Below are 21,976 nucleotides of genomic sequence, written 5' to 3'. Positions count from 1 at the left end.
TGGTTTAGTCAGTAAAGCATCTGTCTTCAGCTAAGGTCATGATTCTGGGGTCCTAGGATGGAGCCCCACATTGGGCTCCCTACTCCACAGGGAGATTGCTTCTCCCTCTCTATCCATCCCTCCCCCTCCTAGTGCTCTCTCTCTCTCTCTCTCTGTGCTTTCATTCAAATAAATAAATAAAATCTTTTTTAAAAAATATTTTTTTCTTAAAAATAAAAGTCTTTACTTTAATTCCAGTATAGTTACATACATGTAATATTAGTTTCAGGTGTATAATATAGTGAGACAACACTTCCCATACAACACCCAGTGCTCATCACAGATGAAGAAGTACTGACAACATTTTTTTTTTAAGTAAGATCTATACCCAACACAGGGCTTGAATTCATGACCTCAAGATCAATATTTACATGCTCTACTGATCGAGCCAGCCAGGCTTCCCCATTTACTTTTTTTTTTTTTAAGATTTTATTTATTTATTTGACAGACAGAGATCACAAGTAGGCAGAGAGGCAGGAAGAGAGGAAGGGAAGCAGGCTCCCTGCTGAGCAGAGAGCCCGATGTGCGGCTCGATCCCAGGACCCGGGGATCATGACCTGAGCCGAAGGCAGAGGCTTTAACCCACTGAGCCACCCAGGCGCCCCTTCCCCATTTACTTTTAATCTATATGTGTTTTTACATTTAAAATGGGTTTCTTAAATACAGCATGTAGTTGAGTGTTGTTTTCTGATCCTATCTGACAACTTCTCTTTTAATTGGCACAATTAGACCATTAACATTCAAAGTGATTATTGACATATTTGGATTAATGTCTACCAAATTTGTCATTGTTTTCTATTTGTTGCCCTTGTTGTTTGTTCTTATTTTTGTTTTCAACTCCTCTTCTGGTATTTTTGTGGTTTTATTTTTTTTTAAAGATTTTATTTATTTATTTGACACAGAGAGAGAGAGAGAGAGAGAAATAGGCAGAGGGGGAGGGGGAAGTAGGCTCCCCGCTGAGCAGAGAACCCTATGCTGAGCTCGATCCCAGGACCCTAAGACCATGACCTGAACTGAAGGCAGAGGCTGTAACCCCCTGAGCCACCCAGGTGCCCCAAGATTTCATTCTTTTTGGTGGCTGAGTAATGTTCTATTGTCTATATGCCACATCTTCTTCTTTTTTTAAAAAAAAAAAGACTTTATTTATTTGTCAGAGAGAGAGAGCACAAGCAGGCAGAGAAGAAGAGGCAGAGGCAAAAGAGAAGCAGGCTCCCAACTGAGCAAGGAGCCTGATGCAGGACTTGATCCCAGGACCCTGGGATCATGACCTGAGCTGAAGGCAGCAGCTTAACCAACTGAGCCACCCAGGTGCCCCAGAAGACTTTGGACAGTTTTATTATTTTATTTTTATTTTAAAGATTTTATTTATTTGACAGAGAGAGACACAGCAAGAGAGAGAACACAAGCAGGAGTGGGAGAGGGAGAATCAGGCTCCCTGCTAAGCAGGGAGCCCAATGCTAGGCTTGATCCCAGGACCCTGGGATCATGACCTGAGCCAAAGGCAGACGCTTAACAACTGAGCCACCCAGGAGCCCCTTGTTTTTTGTGGTTTTAATTGAATATTTTGTATGATCCCTTTCTTTCTTTTTTTCCTTCTTTCTAAGAACAGGTCTTATCAAATGTACTGAGCAAAACTGCACACATTGCTTGTTCTACCTCTGCCCAACACAGGATATTTGACTTGTTCTATGCAAGCTTTGACTGGGTCCCCCTTGCTTTAGACCACGTGGTATCCCCCAGGAGCACCATGTTGGTGCCACACTTGGTGCAGATGTCTATGTTACAAAGTGACATATTTCCCAGTCCCTCAACATCCATGGTCGTGAACTCAGTCTTTCAGGGAGCTGAAATTACAGGCTTGCACCACTGTGGCCTGGCTCTCATTTCTTAACAAGTCAATAACACTTTTTGTTTCAGTACTTATTTATTTATTTTAAAGGTGGAAGGCCAGATGGAGAGGGAGAGACAGAATCTCCAGCAGATTTCCCACTAACCATGGAGCCCCAGGTGGCATGCCATCTCATGCTACATGAGACCAGGAACTGAGGCAAAATTATGCTTAACCAACTGAGCCACCCAGATGCCCCAATTATACTTTTTTAATAAAAGATTTTATTTATTTATTTGAGATAGAGAGAAAGAGCATCAGTAGGAGGCAGAGGAAGAGAGAGAAGCAAGCTCCCTGGGATCGTGATCTGAGCTGATGGCAGACACTTAACTGACTAAGCCACACGGATACCTCTAAATACTTTTTTTTTTTTTTTAAAGATTTATTTATTTATTTATTTGACAGACAGATCACATAGGCAGAGAGGCAGGCAGAGAGAGAGAGAGGAGGAAGCAGGCTCCCCGCTGAGCAGAGAGCCCGATGCGGGGCTCTATCCCAGGACCCCAAGATCATGACTTTTAATGTACTGTTGGATCCTATTGGCTAGTATTTTGGTGAGAATTTTCGCATCTGTGTTCATTAAGGACATTGGTTTGAAATTACCTTTTTGATGGGATCCTTGTCTGGTTTTGGTATCAAGGTGATGCTGGCCTCATAAAATGAGTTTGGCAGTTTTCCTTCCACTTCTCTTTTTTTGGAACAGTTTCAGAAGAATAGGATTTAATTATTCTTTCAATGTTTGGTAGAATTCCCCTGGAAAGCCGTCTGGCCCTTGGCTTTTGTTTGGAGATTTTTTTTTTTTTGGTGATTTTTGATGACTGTTTCTATCTCCTTACTGGTTATGGGTCTGTTCAGGTTTTCTATTTCTTCCTGGTTCAGTTGTGGTAGTTTATGTGTCTCTAGGAATGCATCCATTTCTTCCAGATTGTCAAATTTGTTTGTGTAGAGTTGCTCATAGTATGTTCTTATAATTGTTCTTTGGTGTTAGTTGTGATCTCTCCCCTTTCTTTCATGATTTTATTTATTTGGGTCCTTTCTCTTTTCTTTTTAATAAGTCTGCCCAGGGGTTTATCAATCTTATTAATTCTTTCAAAGAACCAGCTCCTAGCTTCGTTGATTTGTTCTATTGGATTTTTTTGTTTCTATTTCATTGATTTCTGCTCTGATCTTTATTATTTCTCTTCTCCTGCTGGGTTTAGGCTTTCTTTCTTGTTCTTTCTCCAGTTCCTTTAGGTGTAGGGTTAGGTTGTTTATTTGAGACCTTTCTTGTTTCTTGAGAAAGGCTTGTACCACTATATATTTTCCTCTCAGGACTGCCTTTGCTGTGTCCCACAGATTTTGAACCGTTGTGTTTTCAGTATCATTTTTTTCCATGAATTTTTTCAATTCTTCTTTAATTTCCTGGTTGACCCATTCATTCTTTAGAAGGATACTGTTTAGTTTCCATGTATTTGGGTTCTTTCCAAATTTCCTCTTGTGATTGAGTTCTAGCTTCAGAGCATTGTGGTCTGAAAATATGCAGGGAATGATTCCAATCTTTTGTTACCAGTTGAGACGTGATTTATGACCCAGGATGTGATCTCTTCTGGAGAATGTTCCATGTGCTCTGGAGAAGAATGTGTATTCTGTTGCTTTGGGATGGAATGTTCTGAATATGTCTGTGATATCCATCTGGTCCAGTGTGTCATTTAAGGCCTTTATTTCCTTGTTGATCTTTTGCTTGGATTATCTGTCCATTTCTGTGAGGGGAGTGTTAAACTCCCCTACTATTATTGTATTATTGTCGATGGGTTTCTTTGATTTTGTTATTAATTGGTTTATATAGTTGACTGCTCCCACGTTAGGGGCATAGATATTTAAAATTGTTAGATCTTCTTGTTGGACAGACCCTTTGAGTATGATATAGTATTCTTCCTCATCTCTTATTATAGTCTTTGGATTAAAATCTAATTGATCCTGTATAAGGATTGCCACCCCAGCTTTCTTCTGATGTCCATTAGTGTGGTAAATTGTTTTCCACCCCTCACTTTAAATCTGGAGGTGTCTTTGGGTCTAAAATGATTTTGTTGTAGACAACATATTGATGGGTTTTGTTTTTTTATCCATTTCTGATACCCTGTGTCTTTTGATTGGGCATTTAGCCCATTTACATTCAGGTAACTGTTGAAAGATATGAATTTAGTGCCATTGTATTGCCTGTAAGGTGACTATTACTGTATATTGTCTCTGTTCCTTTCCGATCTACTACTTTTAGGCTCTCTCTTTGCTTAGAGGACCCCTTTCAATATTTCCTGTAGAGCTGGTTTGGTGTTTGCAAATTCTTTCAGTTTTTGTTTGTCCTTGAAGCTTTTAATCTCTCCTTCTATTTTCAGTGATAGCCTACCTGGATATAGTATCCTTGACTGCATGTTTTTCTCGTTTAGTGCTCTGAATATATCACGCCAGTTCTTTCTGGCCTGCCAGGTGTCTGTGGATAAGTCCACTGCCAATCTAATATTTTTACCATTGTATGTTACCCAGGCTGCTTTCAGGATTTTCTCTTTGTCGCTAAGACTTGTAAATTTTACTATTAGGTGATGGGGTGTGGACGTATTCTTGTTGATTTTGAGGGGGGTTCTCTGTACCTCCTGGATTTTGATGCTTGTTCCCTTTGCCATATTGGGGAAATTCTCTCCAATAATTCTCTCCAGTATACCTTCTGCTCCCCTCTCTCTTTCTTCTTCTTCTGGAATCCCAATTATTCTAATGTTGTTTCGTCTTATGATGTCACTTATCGCTCGAATTCTCCCCTCGTGGTCCAGTAGCTGTTTTTCCCTCTTTTGCTCAGCTTCTTTATTCTCTGTCATTTGGTCTTCTATATCACTAATTCTTGCTTCTGCCTCATCTATCCTAGCAGTAAGAGCCTCCATTTTTTATTGCACCTCATTAATAGCTTTTTAAATTTCAACTTGTAAACTTTTAGTTCTTTTATTTCTCCAGAAAGGGCTTTTATCTCTCCAGAGAGGGCTTCTCTAATATCTTCCATGCCTTTTTCGAGCCCAGCTAGAACCTTGATAATCCTCATTCTGAGCTCTATATCTGACATATTACCAATGTCTGTATTGATTAGGTCCCCAGCCTTTGGTACTGCCTCTTGTTCTTTTTTTTTGTGGTGAGTTTTTCCGCCTTGTCATTTTGTCCAGATAAGAGTATATGAAGGAACAAATAAAATACTGAAAGGGTGGCAAAGACCCCAGGAAATGCACTTTAACCAAATCAGAAGAGACCCCAAATCGTGGGAGGGAGAAAGGGGAAAAAATGAAGTTCAGAATAAAAAAAAATAAAGAAAACAAATAAAGAAAAAATAATATATATATTAGATAAACTAGTTAAAAAACGTTAAAAAAGGGTAAAAGTTAAAAAAAATTTTAACAGAAAAAAATAAAACTAAAAAAAAATTAAATTCACCGCAAGACTAAAAAATCATAGGGAGAAAGCCCTGAGTTCCGTGCTTTGCTTTCTCCTCCACCAGAATTCTGCTGTTCTCCTTGGTGGGTGAAATTTTTCTTGGTTTGATTTCTTGTTGATCTTCTGGGGGAGGGGACTGTTGTAGTGATTCTCAAGTGTCTTTGCCCCAGGCGGAAATGCAACGCCCTTACCAGGGGCCGGGCTAAGTAATCCGCTCAGGTTTGCTTTTGGGAGCTTTTGTCCCCTGAACGCTTTCGGAAGAGTTCTGGAGGAAAGGAATGAAAATGGCCTCCCAGTCTCCCGCCCAGAGGAGCCGAGAGCTTGGGGCCCCACTCCTCAGTGCACCCTCAGAGAAAAGAGCCCAATCACTTTTGTCTCCCTGGCCTCTGGTCGTACTCCGAGCTCACCAAGCCTGGGACCGGTTCAAGGTAACCCCGAGCTGAGAGCTCACTCTTCGGCTCTGTCTCCTGTAGCCGGCTTCCCCAGTCTAATTCCTGTGAGCTCTGCAACACTCAGACACTCCCGATCCTTCTGTGACCCTGTGGGGCCTAGGGCCACGCTGGCCTTGAGTGGGCTTCAGCCCGGTTTATCCTCTGGAGCTATGTCCCTCAGTGGAGCAGACTTTTACATCTCCTGATTTTGTGCTCTTTTTCTCCGCCATTTACAGGGAGCTGGCCCCTCCATCCGCAGTCTATCTTCCCGTCACTTTGGATTCACTTCTCCTCTGGTCCTACCTTTCAGAAAGCGGTCAATTTTCTGTTTCTAGAATTGCTGTTCTTCTTCTCTTTGATCTCCCGTTGGATTTGTAGGTGTTTGCAATGGTTTGATAAGCTATCTAGCTGATCTCCTGCTACCTGATGTAGTCTCAGCCTGCTACTTCTCCGCCATCTTGACTCCTCCTCCTCCAAAATTATCTTTTTTTAAAAAAAAGTGTTTCACTACCAGAGTGCTTCATTAGGTTGTGTTAAAAACTATGGCGTTCAAAGGCTCTCAATTGCACATGTTCCTTCCTATGTACACTTTAATAAAATACAACTCTTTGAGTTTCTGTTAAAAAAAAACAAAAAGAGATTCTCAAAAAAAAAAAAAAAGAGTGTTTCTTGGTTTGCCTCTTTTTCCCCCTTTTGTTTATTTCTTTGGTTTTTTAAATTTCACATAAGAGTGAAATCATATGGTATTTGTCTTTCTCTGACCATTTTGCTTAGCCTGATGCTCTCTAGCTCCATCCATGTCATGGAAAGGTTTAAGTTTTTTTTTATGACTGAGTAATACTACATTGTATATTTATACATCTTTTTTCTCCATTTGTCAATCAGTGGACACGGAGGCTGTTTCCATAATTTGGCTATTGTAGATAAAGCTACTAAAAACATCGAGCTGCATGTATCCTTTGAATCAGTATTTTTTTATTATTATTTATTATTCTTTGAGTAAATACCTAGTAGTGTTATTGCTGGATTGTAGGGTAGTCTCATTTTTAACTTTTTAAGGTACCTCCATACTGTTTTCCATAGTAATTGCACCAGTTTGCATTCCCACCAACAGTGCAAGAGGGTTCCCCTTTTTCCTCATCCTCAGTAACACCTGTTGTTTCTTTGTTGTTGATTTTAACTATTCTGAAAGGTGTGAGGTGGTAGCTCACTGTAGTTTTGCTCTGCGTTTCCCTGATGATGAGTGATATTAAGCATCTTTTCATATATCTGTTGTCTGTCTGGATGTCTTCTTTGGAGAAATGTCTGTTCATGACTTATGCCCATTTTTTTACTTGGATTATTCATTTTTAGATGTTCAGTTTTATAAGTACTTTACATAATTTAGATACTAATCCTTTATCTAATATGTCATTTGCAAGTTTCATTTCCCATTCCATAGGCTGCCTTTTAGTTTTGTTGATTGTTTCCTTTGCTGTGGAAAGCTTTTTATCTTGATGTAGTTCTAATAGTTTATTTTTGCTTTTGTTTTGCTTACCTTAGGAGACATATCCAGAAAGAAATTGCTACAGCCAATGTCAAAGAGGTTACTGTCTGTGTTTTTCTCTAGGATTTTTGTGGTTCCAGGTCTCTCATTTAAGTTTTTAATCCGTTTTGAGTCTACTTTTGTGGATGGTGTAAGGAAATGGTCCAGTTTCATTCTTTTGCATATTGCTGTTGAGTTTTACCAAAACATTTGTTGAAAAGACAGTTTTATTCCCATTGGGTATTTTTTCTGACTTCAGCGAAGATTAATTGCATATGATTGTGGGTTCATTTCTGGGTTTCCTATTCTGTTCTATTGATCCATGTGTCTATTTCTGTATCAATACCTTACTATTTTGATTATTACATCTTTCTAAGTAACTTGGAGTCTGGAATTATGATGCCTCCAGCTTTGCTTTTCTTTTTAAGATTCCTTTGGCTATTCATGGGTTTTCTTTGGTTCCATACAAATTTTAGGATTGTTTGTTTTAGCTTTGTAAAAAAAAATGTTGTTGGTATTTTAATAGGGATTGCATTAAATATGTAGATTGTTTTGGGTAGTATGGACATTTTAACAATGTTTGTTCTTTCAGTCTATGTGAACGGAATGTATTTCCTTAGTCCCCTAAATTATTTAGAAAACTACATTTAAAGTTACAAACCAAAGTTCCAGTGATACCAGCATTTGCACTAATAATTATTTATTTTCCTTGAAATTTATGAGTCTTATAAATCATGTAGAAAACAAAACCATGGTTTGTATACAATAATACTAGACTTTAAACCTTCCATGTATTGCCTGTTTTTTTTTAAAGATTTTATTTATTTATTTGTCAGAGAGGGTGAGCACAGGCAGACAGAGTGGCAGGCAGAGGCAAAGGGAGAAAAATGCAGGCTCCTTGCCAACCAAGAGCCCAATATAGGAATGGATCCCAGGACACTGGGATCACGACCTGAGCCAAAGGCAGCTGTTTAACCAACTGAGCCACCCAGGCGCCCCTGTATTACCTTTTTTGAGAGCTTTATTTCTCCATACAGGTATGAGTTATAGCCTAGTGCCTGCTTATTTCACAGTAAGGACTCTGTTGAGCATTTCTTCCATGGCAGGTCTAGTGTTCATGAACTCTCAACTTTTGTTTATCTGGGACTTTCTTGATTTCTTTCTCACTCTTGAATGAATGTTTTTCCTGATATATGATTCATGGTTGACAGGTTTGTTTTGTTTTGTTTTGTTTTTGCACTTTGACCATATCAGCCTACTTTTTTCTGGCTTCCAAGGATCCCACATATATGATGATATGCTTCCTAGCTGCTGCTTTCAGGAATCTTGTTCTGTGTTTGACTTTTTTTTTTTTTTTAAGATTTTATTTATTTGACAGAGAGAGTTCACAAGCAGGCAGAGAGGCAGGCAGAGGGGGAGGGGGAAGCAGTCTCCCTGCTGAGCAGAGAGCCAGATGCGGGGCTCGATCCCAGGATCCTTAGATCATGACCTGAGCCGAAGGCAGAGGCTTAACCCACTGAGCCACCCAGGCGCCCCTGTGTTTGACTTTTAAAAGCTTAATTATAATGTGTCTCAGTTTAGGCCACTTTGAGTTCATTTCAGTTGTAGTTCATTGAACTTCTTTTTTATATTCATGCCTTCATCAAATTTGTGAAGCTCTCAGGCATTTTTTCTTTAAATGCTTTCTCCGTCCCTTTCTTTCTGTTCCTTCTGGAACTCTCACAATGCATATGTCAGTATTTGATGATGACCTATAGGTCCCTTAGGCTCTACTTGCTTTTCCTTAAACTTTCCTCTGTTTCTTTTTTTTTTTTTAAAGATTTTTTTTAATTTATTTATTTGACAGAGAGAGATTACAAGTAGGCAGAGAGGCAGGTAGAGAGAGGAGGAGGAGGAAGCAGGCTCCCTGCTGAGCAGAGAGCCTGATGCGGGACTCCAGGACCCCGAGATCATGACCTGAGCCGAAGGCAGCGGCTTAACCCACTGAGCCACCCAGGCACCCCTTTCCTCTGTTTCTCAGCAGAATTCCATTGTCCTATCTTCAAGTTCACTGATTCTTCCTCCAGCCTGCTCAAATCTGCCTTTGAATCCCTCTAGTGAAATTTTTAATTCCATTACAAACATTTTAGCTTCAGAATTTCTTTTGCTTTCTATTAAGATTGTCTGTCTCTTTATCAATATTTATATTATTGTTCACACATTATTTTGTTGACTTTATGTCTTCCTTTAGATTCTTGACCATCCTTAACATGATTATTTTGAAGTTTTGTCTATGTAGCTGCCGTTATATCAACAGTTAATAATTGACATTTTTTTTCCTTTGGTCTATACTTTCCTCTTTCTTTGTATGCTTTGTGATTTTTTTGTTGTACACTGGACATTTCAATCCAACCATGTGATTTCCAGACTCTGGAAATCAGAGTCTCACCCTTTGTCAGGGTTTATTGATTTTGTTATTGCTTTTTATTTTTGTAGTCTGTCTGTGTGCCAAGAATCAACCTGAGGTGTACACTTAAGGTCTTTTCATATTTTTTCTGAGCCTTCCCCTGGGCATACATGGTCACTCTCTAATTTTTTCAGATAAGCAGTTGCTTTTTAATATCTTAGTCTTTAATGTCTAGTTTCTAAAAGAGTAGAAAGTAAAAACTGAATGGCTAGGAGAGAGTATGCTTGGATGTAACATAATTTTCAAAACTTGTTCCTTGTTGATAGAGATTTGGTTATTTCCTTTTATTACTATTATTATTAACATATAATGTATTATTTGTTTTAGGGGTACAGGTATGCGGTTCATCAGTCTTACACAACACACAGCATTTACCATAACGCATACCCTCCCCAATGACCATCACTGAGCCACCTATCCCCCCACCCCTCCACCTCTAGCTACCCTCAGTGTTTCCTGAGATTAAGAGTCTCTTATGGTTTGTCTCCCTCTCTGGTTTCAACTTTTTTCATTTTTCCCTCCCTTCCCCTATGATCCTCTGTCTTGTTTCTTAAAGTCCACATATCAGTTGAGATCATATGATAATTCTTTCTCTAAATGACTTATTTTGCTTAACATGATACTCTCTGGTTCCATCCACATCGTTGCAAATGGCAAGATTTCGAGTTTTGATGGCTACATAATATTCTATTGTATATACACACCACATCTTCTTTATCCATTCATCTGTCAATGTTACAGATGGATTCTTTCCATAGTTTGGCTATTGTGGACATTGTTGCTATAAACACTGTGGTGCTGGTGCCCCTTCAGATCACTACATTTGTATCTTTGGAGTAAATAGCTGGTAGTGCAATTGCTGGGTTATAGCGTAGCTCTATTTTCAATTTTTTGGGGAACTTCCATACTGTTTTCCAGAGTGGCTGCACCAACTTAGATTACCACCAACAGTGTAAGAGGGTTCCCCTTTCTCTGCATCCTCACCAACATCTGTCATTTCCTGATTTGTTAATTTTAGCCATTCTGACTGGTATAAGTTGGTATCTCACTGTCGTTTTAAAGTGTCTTTCCCAGATGTGGAGTGATATTGAGCACTTTTTCATATGCCTGTTGGCCATTTGTAGGTCTCTGTTTCTGTCTTCACATGTACTTTTCCTTTGTCAGTTTTGTTTTATGGACAATTGTCATTGTATTTAGGGCTCACTCTTATCTGAGATGAGCTCATCTCACAATCCTCAAGTAGGTGTACCAAGACCTTTTTTTCTGAATGAGATTAATTTTACATGTTCTGGGTGAACATATATTTTGGGGAGGACAAGATTCAACCCATTGTAAGTGATATATATTAGGTTTATGTATGTATATGACATATTATAATCATTATTTAATCATTATTAAATTATTAATAAATTAACAATTTATTAATTATTATGAATTTATAAATTACTTGGTGATTATAATATGCCATTACAATATGCCATTATTTTACATACATATATATACATTAATATATAAATATATATACATGCATACATATACACAAATGTATATAAATATGTATATCTCATGTCATCCCATGGATGGGGTGAGCAGCAGGGGAAGTTGTTAATTGGGAGTTGTAGTTTCTGTAGGGAATTTAAACACAATGATAAAATCTAAGAATTAGTCTGTTTTTTATTATCACTATGTTCAGGTAATTTTAAATACTGTCAGTGGTAAAATACTTCTTAAAATTATCTTTAGCTGGTCTAGGTAGAAAATAATTACTGCAGGTAATGTTGAGTATTAATAATGAACTTATAAACTCCAAATTAACATGATTTATTGCTTATCATTTAAAAACATTGTATTTTACATAGAGGTTAATTCCAAAAACTCCCAACACTATTATCACCCCACATACACATAAACTTATTTATACATCTTTATTTTGAGAGTAAGCTTATAATAATTCTAAATCATTAGAGCTTGCATCATGTGCAAGTCAGGCCTGTAACTCGTGGGGCACTACGTATTACTTTACTTAAACAACATAGGGACACTTGGGGGGCTCAGTTGGTTAAGCACCTGCATTCAGCTCAGGTCATGATCTCAGGGCTCCTTGCTCATCAGGGAGCTTGTCTCTCTCTCTGCCTGCTGTTCTGCCTGCTTATGCTCTCTGACAAATAAGTAAATAAAATCTTAAAAAAAAACCCAGATTATAAATAAATGATGATACAGTCATTGTAAAAAAACAGAATATACATAATACTAATTCTGATATCATATGTGACCACTTGTGGTTTTTATGTCTGTGTAATAACTGTTTAAAAAGAAAAACAAAACAATGTTATTACTTACTGACCTTTTAAATTTTTATTTTTGGGGGGGCTAGGAAGGGGCTCAGGGAGAGAGAGAATATGAGGCAGGCTCTATCCCCAGGGCAGAGCCCATCATGGGACTTGATCTCACAACTCTGAGATCATGACCTGAGCCAAGATCATAAGTCAGAGACTTAACTGACCGTTCCAACCAGTTGCCCCTAATTACTGATCTTTTGATTTGATTTACTCATGGAAAGGCAAACATTGTAACTAAGGGTACATTCTCTAGAAGCAAATTGCCTTTGTTTGACCCTAACTTTATCACCTGCTAGCTATATGATCATAGGCAAGTTACTTAAACTGTGTCCATTTCATCATACGGGTAAAAATTAAAAAATTAAAAGATAATTATAAAATATGGATTAATAAAAACACTTTAGACAATTTTGGTAGGATTTAATGAATAATCACACATATTACAGTTAGAATTGTACTTCTAAGACAGTAAGAACTTGATAAAGTTTAGCTTTTATTATTATTAATTCAGATTATTAATTTCCAACTGGCTCAGTCATACATGAAGATAAAAATTCTTCATAAAATTATGTTTAATACAAAATAATGCATATTATTGTAATACAAAATGAAAATTATGATAATGCAAAAAGAAAAGATCTAGGGCACCTGGGTGGTACAGTCCATTAAACAACTCTTGGTTTCAGCTCAATCTCAGGGTTGTGAGATCAAGCCCCAGGTGGGCTCCCTGCTCAGGGAAGAGTCTGCTTAAGGCTCTCCCTCTCTGTCTGCCCAACCCCACCCTTTCTCTCAAATAAATACATAAATCTTTTTTTTTAAAAAGATTTAATGTTTGGAATCAGTACATAAAATGAAGCTGGGAGAAAATACACTTGAAACCAAAATTTACTTTTGGAAAGTGGCTTAGTTTTCTAAAATCATGATCCAAGTATTACACAGTATATCATAACCAAAGATTAAAACATTTGTAGGGGTGAAGGACCAGTGAGAAAAGAGACGGAGGGATTTAATGCTTATCTTAATAAACTATTTATAACAAAACAAAAATGTATTTTAGGCAGTAAAATGAGGGAAACTGGGAAAGAAGGAAGACTGAAAAGCTTAAATGGCTGATTGGTTTTTTCAGTCTTTTTCCCCACTCTCCTAATATTCAAGATGAATGCTGTGATTTCCTACAGAACTTTTTGTCATGAAATATTTTGTTATCTATGCTGTCCAATATAGCAGCTATTAAAATAGCTTAAGGAACTTATTGATAAAGATTCAAAGACAGGCAATTTGGGTCCAGAAAACATACTCTTGGTCACAATGTCTATCTGCCTTTCCCTGAGCACTAAGTCTTTAATTATCAAAATATCCATAATAAGTAACATTGTCTTGTTATTTATCAGTGTCACGATTTTTTTAATTTGGACCTTACAACATCCTAAATTATTCAATTAAAAAATAGCAAGTGAGGTTGAAATGATGGTCATGGATTTGTAATTAGAATGAATCTCAATTTCTACTGCATTACGTTGTGTAAGCGGCATCTAAAACCAACATCAGTTTTTACTGAGTAGATTAATTCATTTAAAACCTCATGTTCATCATCTTCGTGTAAAACTTTAAGTTGTAACCTCACACGTCTATTTATTAATAGGCAATGGTGTTAGATAACCATGAAATTGAGAAGTCTCATTTATCCATCCATTTAGTTCCCCAACACCATCACGTGTAATGCCACTAACAACCGCTAGGGTACGACGAGAGAGGCCTCACTTTCATCTTTACATGGAATCTTGGAAAGTGCACAGCACCGTGACGTGCGCCAAAGACGTAGGTGTAGACGATGAACAGAAGAGAGGCCCCACTGCGGATGTGGCTTTCTCCAGCACGCCCGCCCAGGGGCACGCCGCAACACTCCGCACCTTCGCTCTCTGCCCGCAATCGGGCGGGCCCTGGTTGGGCGAAGCGATTGAGCTGACTGTGGAGTGGAGTCTCCCATCAACCGTCGAGGACCAGGAGGTGGTGGAAGGCAGTGGAGAGGCTGGGTAGAGGCTGGGGGAGGGCAACCGAAAGAGTCTGCGGAGGAGGACGACGGCAGCGAAGGAGGACGACGGCAGCGCCGACGGACACACCGAGGGGAGGCTCCAGCCCCTCCCAACAGGCGGGAGCCCAGCTCCAGGGGAGCCAGCAGCTTCCTCCATCTTGGTTGATGGAGGCGGGGAGCGGCGTCTGAGTCGCTCCACCGTGGCACCCGTCCCCCAAGGGCCCCTCAGGCGCAGACGCTGGAATCAAGGGCTGTCCCCTCGGCCGAATGGCGGAGCCCAGTTGGGGCTTCGCGGGGCCAAGTTTCCCAGCCCCACGGGTTTGGTTTTGAATTGGTCCCAAGTTCCCACAGCAGTCCCGACAAAATGGAGGACGTCGTCTCCTCCTGCAGCCATGACGGGAGGTGGGGGGACAATTCCCCACGGGGGTGAGGCGAGGGTGGAAGTGTTCCCACTCCCCTCAGCACATTCGGGAGCTCACTTCACGCGCTGCCCCGACCTCCCACTTTGCCTCGCTCCAGCACCTTGCCGGGCTCGCCCCTCACGGGGGGTTTCAGGCATTGGACAGGGAGGGCGTTGGGGACATCGAGGCCGCGTCGCTCCTCGATCAGGGTCGTTGGGAGCGGCTCCAGGGGCCTGGGCGTCCAGGCCCGAGCTAGGGCAGGCGACCACGGCCTCCATCCCTCGGGCTGTGCGGGGCCCTGGAGAGCACCCTGAGCCCCCGGGTACGGAGCCGGAGTCCGGTGCAGCGTGCAGCGAAACTCGGGCTGCTAGACCCTGACGGACCTGGAGGTAGGGGCGGTCTGGTAGGCCGGAGTAAGAAGGGGAGGGGACGCGGCCGAGGGCTGGGAGCCGGCCGAGGAGGTAGTGGAACTGTAACGCCGGAGGGTGTGGTCTGTTCCTGATGGACGGCCCTCCAGACCACCCCCTCGAGGGGGGTTTCCTGAAAGAAGGCAGACGCAGCCAAGGACGTCCGGGAGGCGCCCCGGACCGCCCTTCCAGCCAGCCAATGAGGGGGCGGGGGGCGGGGTCTTCCCGGGCATGGCCGCGCCACCGACTCCTTCGCCTCCTCCGCCTCTTCCTCCTCCTCCTCCTCACCAGCGCTAAAATCCGGACTGGATTTAGCGGAGCTCTGCGTGTTGCCGAAGGCGGGGCGGGCCGCGGGAGGGGAGGTTCGTTTCGCGGAGCCGCAGCCAGAACCGGGTGAGGCTTATCCCCGCTGTCTTTCCAGTCCAGGTCCGACGATAGTGGCGGTGGCCGGGAGCGGGGCAGCCTCGGGAAGGGGAGGCGGAGGCGGAGGCGGAGGCGACTGGGAAGGCGGAGATGGGTGAAGGCAGCCTCCGGAGCCTCCCACCGACCCGGGATTAATACCCCGTGGCGCGGCCGCCGTCGCCGCTACCGGATCGGGGCTTCGGGGACAGCTCCGGGCTCCGCTCCTGTCGCAGGCGACTTCGCGTGCGGCCAGAAGGGCTGCGAGAATGAGGGCGACGCCGGGAGGGCTGGGTGAGGCGGACGCCAGAGGCTGGGGTCTCTCGGGGGGCGGGGGCTCCCCGGGTCGGGGCTGTGGGAGGTCGCGGGGTATTTTTCTTTCTTTCTTGCCGGAGCGGGGGGGAGGTGGCGGCGGCGGCGGAAAGTGGGGGGAGGGGAGCTTCAGTTTGTTCTCGCGCTCTCCGGGCTGCGCTCCCACCGGAGGTCCCGGATTTTCTGGTCGCGGGTGCTGCGTCTTCCCCCACCCGGCGCCCTCCGTCGCTCTTCCTTTCGTGGCATTTCGTGTCTTCTCTTCGTGTCTAATTCGGGCAAGTTTGTAATGGCGGACAAGCCGGGAAGTCTCGGAGTCATAGCAACTGCTTGGGACAATTGTAAGAGATAGCAGCCCAGCGGAGACTTGAGCTTTCCTTCATCTCTGAATTGGTGTGGGGAGGGACGGAAATGACGCTGGGTGTGCAAAGTTAGGAGGGAATACAGGTTCCTTTTTTGGCGTCAAGATAACATTTGCCCTCCAACCACCCGCGTGACCCTTCTCTAGATCGAGCTTGCTGCCCTCCGCTTTCCATTTTTTAATTTAAAGAACGATATGTAGCTTTGTCTAGTCGTTGGGGTTCTTAAAGGTTTTTTTTTTTTTAATTATTTTTTTTAACCTTGTCTCCCCACAGCATTGTTGGGTGGGGGAGGGTGGAGGAGGCATGGATACTCCTGGATTTCTTACTCTTTACTTCCTCTGGTAGTTAGGAGTTGGTGCTGCTTCTAAATTGGCTGGAACTAAATCATTTCTCATCCTCTCCTGTCGTTCTAGGATCAGGAATCACCTTCAGACTTACCTGGTGAAACGTTGCCCGATATTAAAAGAAAACACACCCTTTGTGAGTAATAGCACCCTGATTTTTTACTTTATACACTTACTGCCGCAGTTAAGCGATTTATCTTTGCTATCTTGAAGGCAAAAAGCTAATTGCTTAGGTGGCCCCTGTCCTCAGAGCCAAACCTGGGTAATCCCTTCGGAAAGCACTGGTAATGCTTGCTGATAAAAACCACTGGCATTTTCTAGAGTTCCAAAACACGACTTAAGTTGAATTTAACTTCTTGTTTTTTCACAATGGATAAAACTGTTTTTTTTCTTTGCTCTTGGATTAAAGAAAAATGTACTGAATCTTATGTTGTATTAAGGTTGACAGAGATTATTTTTCGTGTTTTTCTTATGCTTGAGGAAGATTTGTATTTAAGTACCCTAACAGTCTTCCCAGTAAAAGTAAATCAGGAAATATATAATGTAGTAGTTACAGTAATGTGGTTCTAAGATTGATCACTGAATTGGTAGTGACAGCCTGAAGTTAATGCATCTTTTCCTTGTACCAGAAAGTAATCTATGTGATGTTTAATTTTGGTACAATAAAATGTCCAATTCTCTGTCAGATATTCAGTTAATGGCTTCTTAACACCAATCCTTGTCTGAATAATGATTTTTTGGGGAGTCTGAATAAAAACTTCATTAAGAATCTGAAGATGGTGATTTGGAAAAATAAATCACTGATTCTGTATCTATTACCTGAGATTCAGTACAGTGTTAGATCCTGCCTATTTTGTCCTTTAAAGCTGATCCAACAATTTACAGTTGGTCATTGAAAAGAAACTTGAGATTAGAATAACTCACATTGTAGTATTCCTGCCTTCCCCCTTGGCCTTGTTGCTCCTTACCTAACTTGACATTGCACTTAACTCTATTCTTCACAGTACACCATTTTAGTTAGACCTAGGACATGTGGCGTCACAATGTAGATTGCTATGCCTAGCTTTTGGGAATGGAAATTGTTTGTTAGGTAATTTTCTTAGGATCCTTGAAGTGGTGATATTTCACATTCCATGGAGTTTTGTGAGCTGGTGGGATGTAGTTATGGTTCTAGAGCTATGCTGGGCATTCTCAGAGAAAGGGAACTACTGGGGACAAAGATTGGCAAGGTAACAAGTCACTGACTCAGTTATTATCACTTAGAAAAGCCATTTTTCTCAGAGTGTTCTGAGGTATTTGCAGCATGATGTAGTACAAAAAAACTAGATTTTAGTACCAGCCAGAACAGTGTTGACATTTCTGCTCTCTTGGGGCGCCTTGCTGGCTCAGTCAGTAGAGCATGCTACTCTTGACCTGGACATTTTTAATGATCTTTTACTCATCACCCGTCTAGAGTACTGATAATTTTGTGTTTTTTTTTTTCATTTTATTTTTGTTTTTGTTGGATTATCTACTTCTGTTTTCTTTTTTCTTTCCTTGTAATTATTATTAGAAGCTTTCATCAGATATTTATTTTTGACTGGTCTACTTGTGATTAAGAATTTGGAAGTAGAGAAAGCAGGTTAGAAAAATGTGTGGAGCTTTCAATTTGTGAGCTTCCCTGTAGGATGATTTTTTTCACCAAGTGGTGGGTCATCTCTTAAGTCAGTATCTTTAGGTCTTTCCTTTTTTGCTGGTTCCTAATTCTACAGAGAAGAGTGTTTTGGAGAAAAAAGTTTCCAGGGAAGAGGTACATGCCTCGAAGATCGTGATCTGGTTGCCAGCTGTATGGGAATCGAGTGGGAGAAGACATTTCACACGCATGATACTGAACCATTTACCCATGCTTGGTGAACCCCAGACAAAAATCTTAAGTTCTATCCGAAGAATGAGTCTAGAACTTGTGCCAGGGTAGGAAAAAACTTGTCATCCTCAACCTGGAGGGAAAGACTGAATCTGGGATCTCACAAACTCGTTTTAGCTCCCCCTTCCCCTGTTTCAGGGATATCTGGAGCTACTGGTTTCTGAGCCTATTGAAAATTCTCCAGCATAAATCAGGATGTTTCTCTCAGCTTTTCCACTCACTCTTAGAGTTGGTTTATCTCAGGCTGAGATCTAATACTCATCCATTCACTATTAAGCTTGTAAAATTTTGTTGCTTTGTTTCTTCTTGATGCTTCTTTCTTTTTCTTTCTTTCCTTGGGAGTGGGAACTTTACCTTTGTTTATGGCTGTTAAAAGGAAATGAAGGAAGGAAATGAAGTTAGTTGTATGTGATCTTTCTATCAACTTAGTCCCTTCAAGCTATTGATTTCTAGATAGTAATTTTATTTCTGATTAAATGGGAATGCGTGTGGCAGATACTAACAGGAACTAAACATGAAGTTGGCTTTTGAGTTGAGATTATTTTCATGTAAATATATAAATATTTTAATAGTAAGAAAGACCTGTCTGACAGTGTAAGCTTGCAGAGATGCAACAGGACATGTTTTAGGACTAATTAGTGATAAATAACAGTTTTTGTAACCTACCTCTTTTTTTTTTTTTTTTTTAATTAAAGATTTTATTTATTTATTTGACAGACAGAGATCACAAGTAGGCAGAGAGGCAGGCAGAGAAAGAGAGGGGGAAGCAGGCTCCCCGCTGAGCAGAGAGCTCCATCCCAGGACCCTGGGACCATGACCTGAGCCGAAGGCAGAAGCCCTAACCCACTGAGCCACCCAGGCGCCCCTGTAACCTACCTCTTGATTATTTTTTTATAGAGCTTACAGTTACAAGTGGCCAAAAAAATGAACGTTTAAAACAATCATTTTTTTATGGTATGATTTTTTTTTTTGTTTTTAAAGATTTTGTTTTTAACTAATCTATGCCCAATATGGGCCTCAGACTCAAAACCTCAAGATCGCCTGGGTGGCTCAGTGGGTTGGGCCGCTGCCTTCGGCTCAGGTCATGATCTCGGCGTCCTGGGATCAAGTCCCGCATCGGGCTCTCTGCTCAGCAGGGAGCCTGCTTCCCTCTCTCTCTCTCTCTCTCTCTGCCTGCCTCTCCATCTACTTGTGATTTCTCACTGTCAAATAAATACATAAAAATCTTTAAAAAAAACAAAAAAACAAAAAAACCTCAAGATCAAGTCACATGTTCTAGCAACTGAGCTAGCCAGGTACCTCAATAATTAAATATTTCTAAGTACTTTCCTGTTGGTTTTTAATTTTTGAAGGTTTATAAAGTAAGTTAGTTTACCTTTCTCATCATGTGCTAATCTTGTCATAATCTAAACATTTCTATTTGAGCTAATATTTTTTTTTTAATCACAGGTTCTTGGGGTGCCTTGGTGGCTCAGTTGGTTGAGCATCTGACTCTTGGTTTGGGCTCGGGTCATGATCTCAGTATCTTGAGATCAAGCTCTCCCCCTCCCTGCCAGTTGGGCTCAGCACTCTGCGGGGAGTCTGCTTGAGATTCTCTCTCCCTATATGCCCCTCAGTGGCACAAATGCATGCATATGTGTGTGCAGGAGCATGCTCCCTCTCTCTCTCTCTCTCTCTAAATCTTTTTTTAAAAATCTAACAGATTCTTTTTATTATGTAGTTTCTATGTAATTGTATGTGTAAACATAATTGAATATTGAATGGCTAGTGAATTATTCAACTAATAAGTATTTAGCCAGAGGGGCACCTGGCTGGCTCAGTGGGTTAAGTCTCTGCCTTCAGCTCCGGTCATGGTCTCAGGGTCCTGGGATCGAGCCCTACATTGCCCTACATTGGGCTCTCTGCTCAGCAGGGAGCCTGCTTCCCCCTCCCCCTCTGCCTGCCTCTCTGCCTACTTGTGATCTCTCTCTCTGTGTCAAATATTAAATAAAATCTTAAAAAAAAAAATTTAGCCAGAAACTTGCTAATTTTAAAAAGCATAAGGTGCCAGGGTGACTCCATCTGTTAACTGCCTTTGGCTTAGGTCATGATCTTAGGTCCTAGGATCAAGTCCTGCTCAGTGGGGAGTCTGCTTCTCCTTCTCCTTCTGCCTTCCCCCCTTGCTTATGCTCACTCTTTCTCTCAAATAAAGATAAACCTTCTTTAAAAAATTTTAGAAACTAACACTGAATGTACACTTAAAAATGGCTAAAATGGTAAGTTTTATGTTATATGTATTATGCCACAAATTTTTTTTTCAAGTAGGTTCCACACCCATTGTAGAGCCCATTATGCGGCTTGAACCCATGACCCTGAGGTTAAGACCCGAGCTGTAATCAAGAGTCAGCACTTGGGGTGCCTGGGTGGCTAAGTGGATTAAGCATCTGCCTCAGCTCAGGTCATATCTCAGGGTTCTGGGATTGAGCCCCCACATCAGGCTCTCTGCTCAGCGGGGAGTCTGCTTCTCCCTCTCACTTTTCCTTCTGTGCTCTCTCTTAAATGGATGAGTGAAATATTTAAAAACAAAAAAAAAACAAAAAAACCACTTATCTGACTGAGATACCCAGGTACCACTATTTTGCCACAGTTATTTAAAAAGATAAATTTATCAGGGGTGGCTGATATATGGGTGGCTCAGTGGGTTCGGCTCAGGTCATGATCCCATGGTCTTGGGATCCAGCCTTGCATGGGGCTTCCTGCTCAGCAGGGAGCCTGCTTCCCCACCCCGCCACCTGCCCCTCTGCCTACTTGTGATCTCTGTCAAATAAGTAAATAAAATCTTACAAAAAAAAAAAGATAAATATATCAACCTTCAGGAAATAAAAGCAACTGATCACTAAAGTGACTAAAAGTATTCACTAAAAGTAAATACAAAAGGGCAAAACACTATTTATTTATTTATTTAAAGATTTTTATTTGAGGGAGAAAGAGAACATGTGTAGGGGGAGGGGCAAAGGGAGAGAGATAAGGGTGGGGTAAGAGTAAGGGTGGAGCCTGACTAGGGGCCCAATCCCAGGACGCCAAGGTCACGATGCAAGCCAAAGTTACCAAGCCAAAGTTAGCCGCTTAACCTTCTGAGCACTCAGGCGTCCCAAAACAGTTTTATTTATGTCTTTTATTTATTTAATTTTTGAAGATTTTATTCATTTATGTGACAGACACAGTGAGAGAGGGAACACAAGCAGGAGGAGTAGGAGAGAGAAAAGCAGGCTTCCTGCCAAGCAGGGAGCTCGATACGGGGCTCAGTCCCAGGACTCTGGGATCATGACCCAAGCAGAAGGCAATCGCTTAACAACTGAGCCACCCAGTCGCCCCTATATCTTTGTTTTAATGATAACTCTTATCATTACTCCTTCTTTCTTTTAAGGTTAATTTATTTGACAGGCAGAGGTCACAAGTAGGCATAGAGGCATGCAGAGACAGAGAGAGGGGGCAGCAGGCTCCCCACCAAGCAGGGAGTCTGATACCAGGCTCAATTCCAGGACCCTGGGATCATGACCCGAGCGGAAGGCAGAGGCCTTAACCCACTGAGCCACACAGGCGCCCCTCTTTCCTGATTTGCTAAGTGAATTAAATTATACCTACATTATGGGGCTGTTTTCGGAATTTTACGTAGAACACCCATAACAATGTTTGGCAGTTTCTGGACAAAAACAAGAAAGATT

The 21,976-nt window shown here is 41.5% G+C and overlaps 1 protein-coding gene across 8 annotated transcripts in view; it reads left to right on the top strand.

Moving 5' to 3' along the window:
- Positions 1 to 14,079: 14,079 nt before the first annotated feature.
- ZMYM5 (zinc finger MYM-type containing 5) overlaps positions 14,080 to 21,976 on the top strand; it is a 40,525-nt gene continuing 32,628 nt past the window's right edge. For 5 of the 8 annotated variants that reach the window (XM_044249373.1, XM_044249378.1, XM_044249379.1 and 2 more), the window contains exons 1-2: positions 15,567 to 15,648; positions 16,439 to 16,505. The gene's annotated coding sequence lies outside the window, so the exon portion shown is untranslated. The other 3 variants (XM_044249377.1, XM_044249374.1, XM_044249376.1) reach the window with 3 other exon arrangements.

This window comes from Neovison vison, chromosome 5 (genome assembly GCF_020171115.1).
Source record: "Neovison vison isolate M4711 chromosome 5, ASM_NN_V1, whole genome shotgun sequence".
Lineage (NCBI taxonomy): Eukaryota > Metazoa > Chordata > Mammalia > Carnivora > Mustelidae > Neogale > Neogale vison.
Note: the sequence above shows the minus strand (reverse complement) of the source record. Positions and strands in the feature narration are given on the sequence as shown.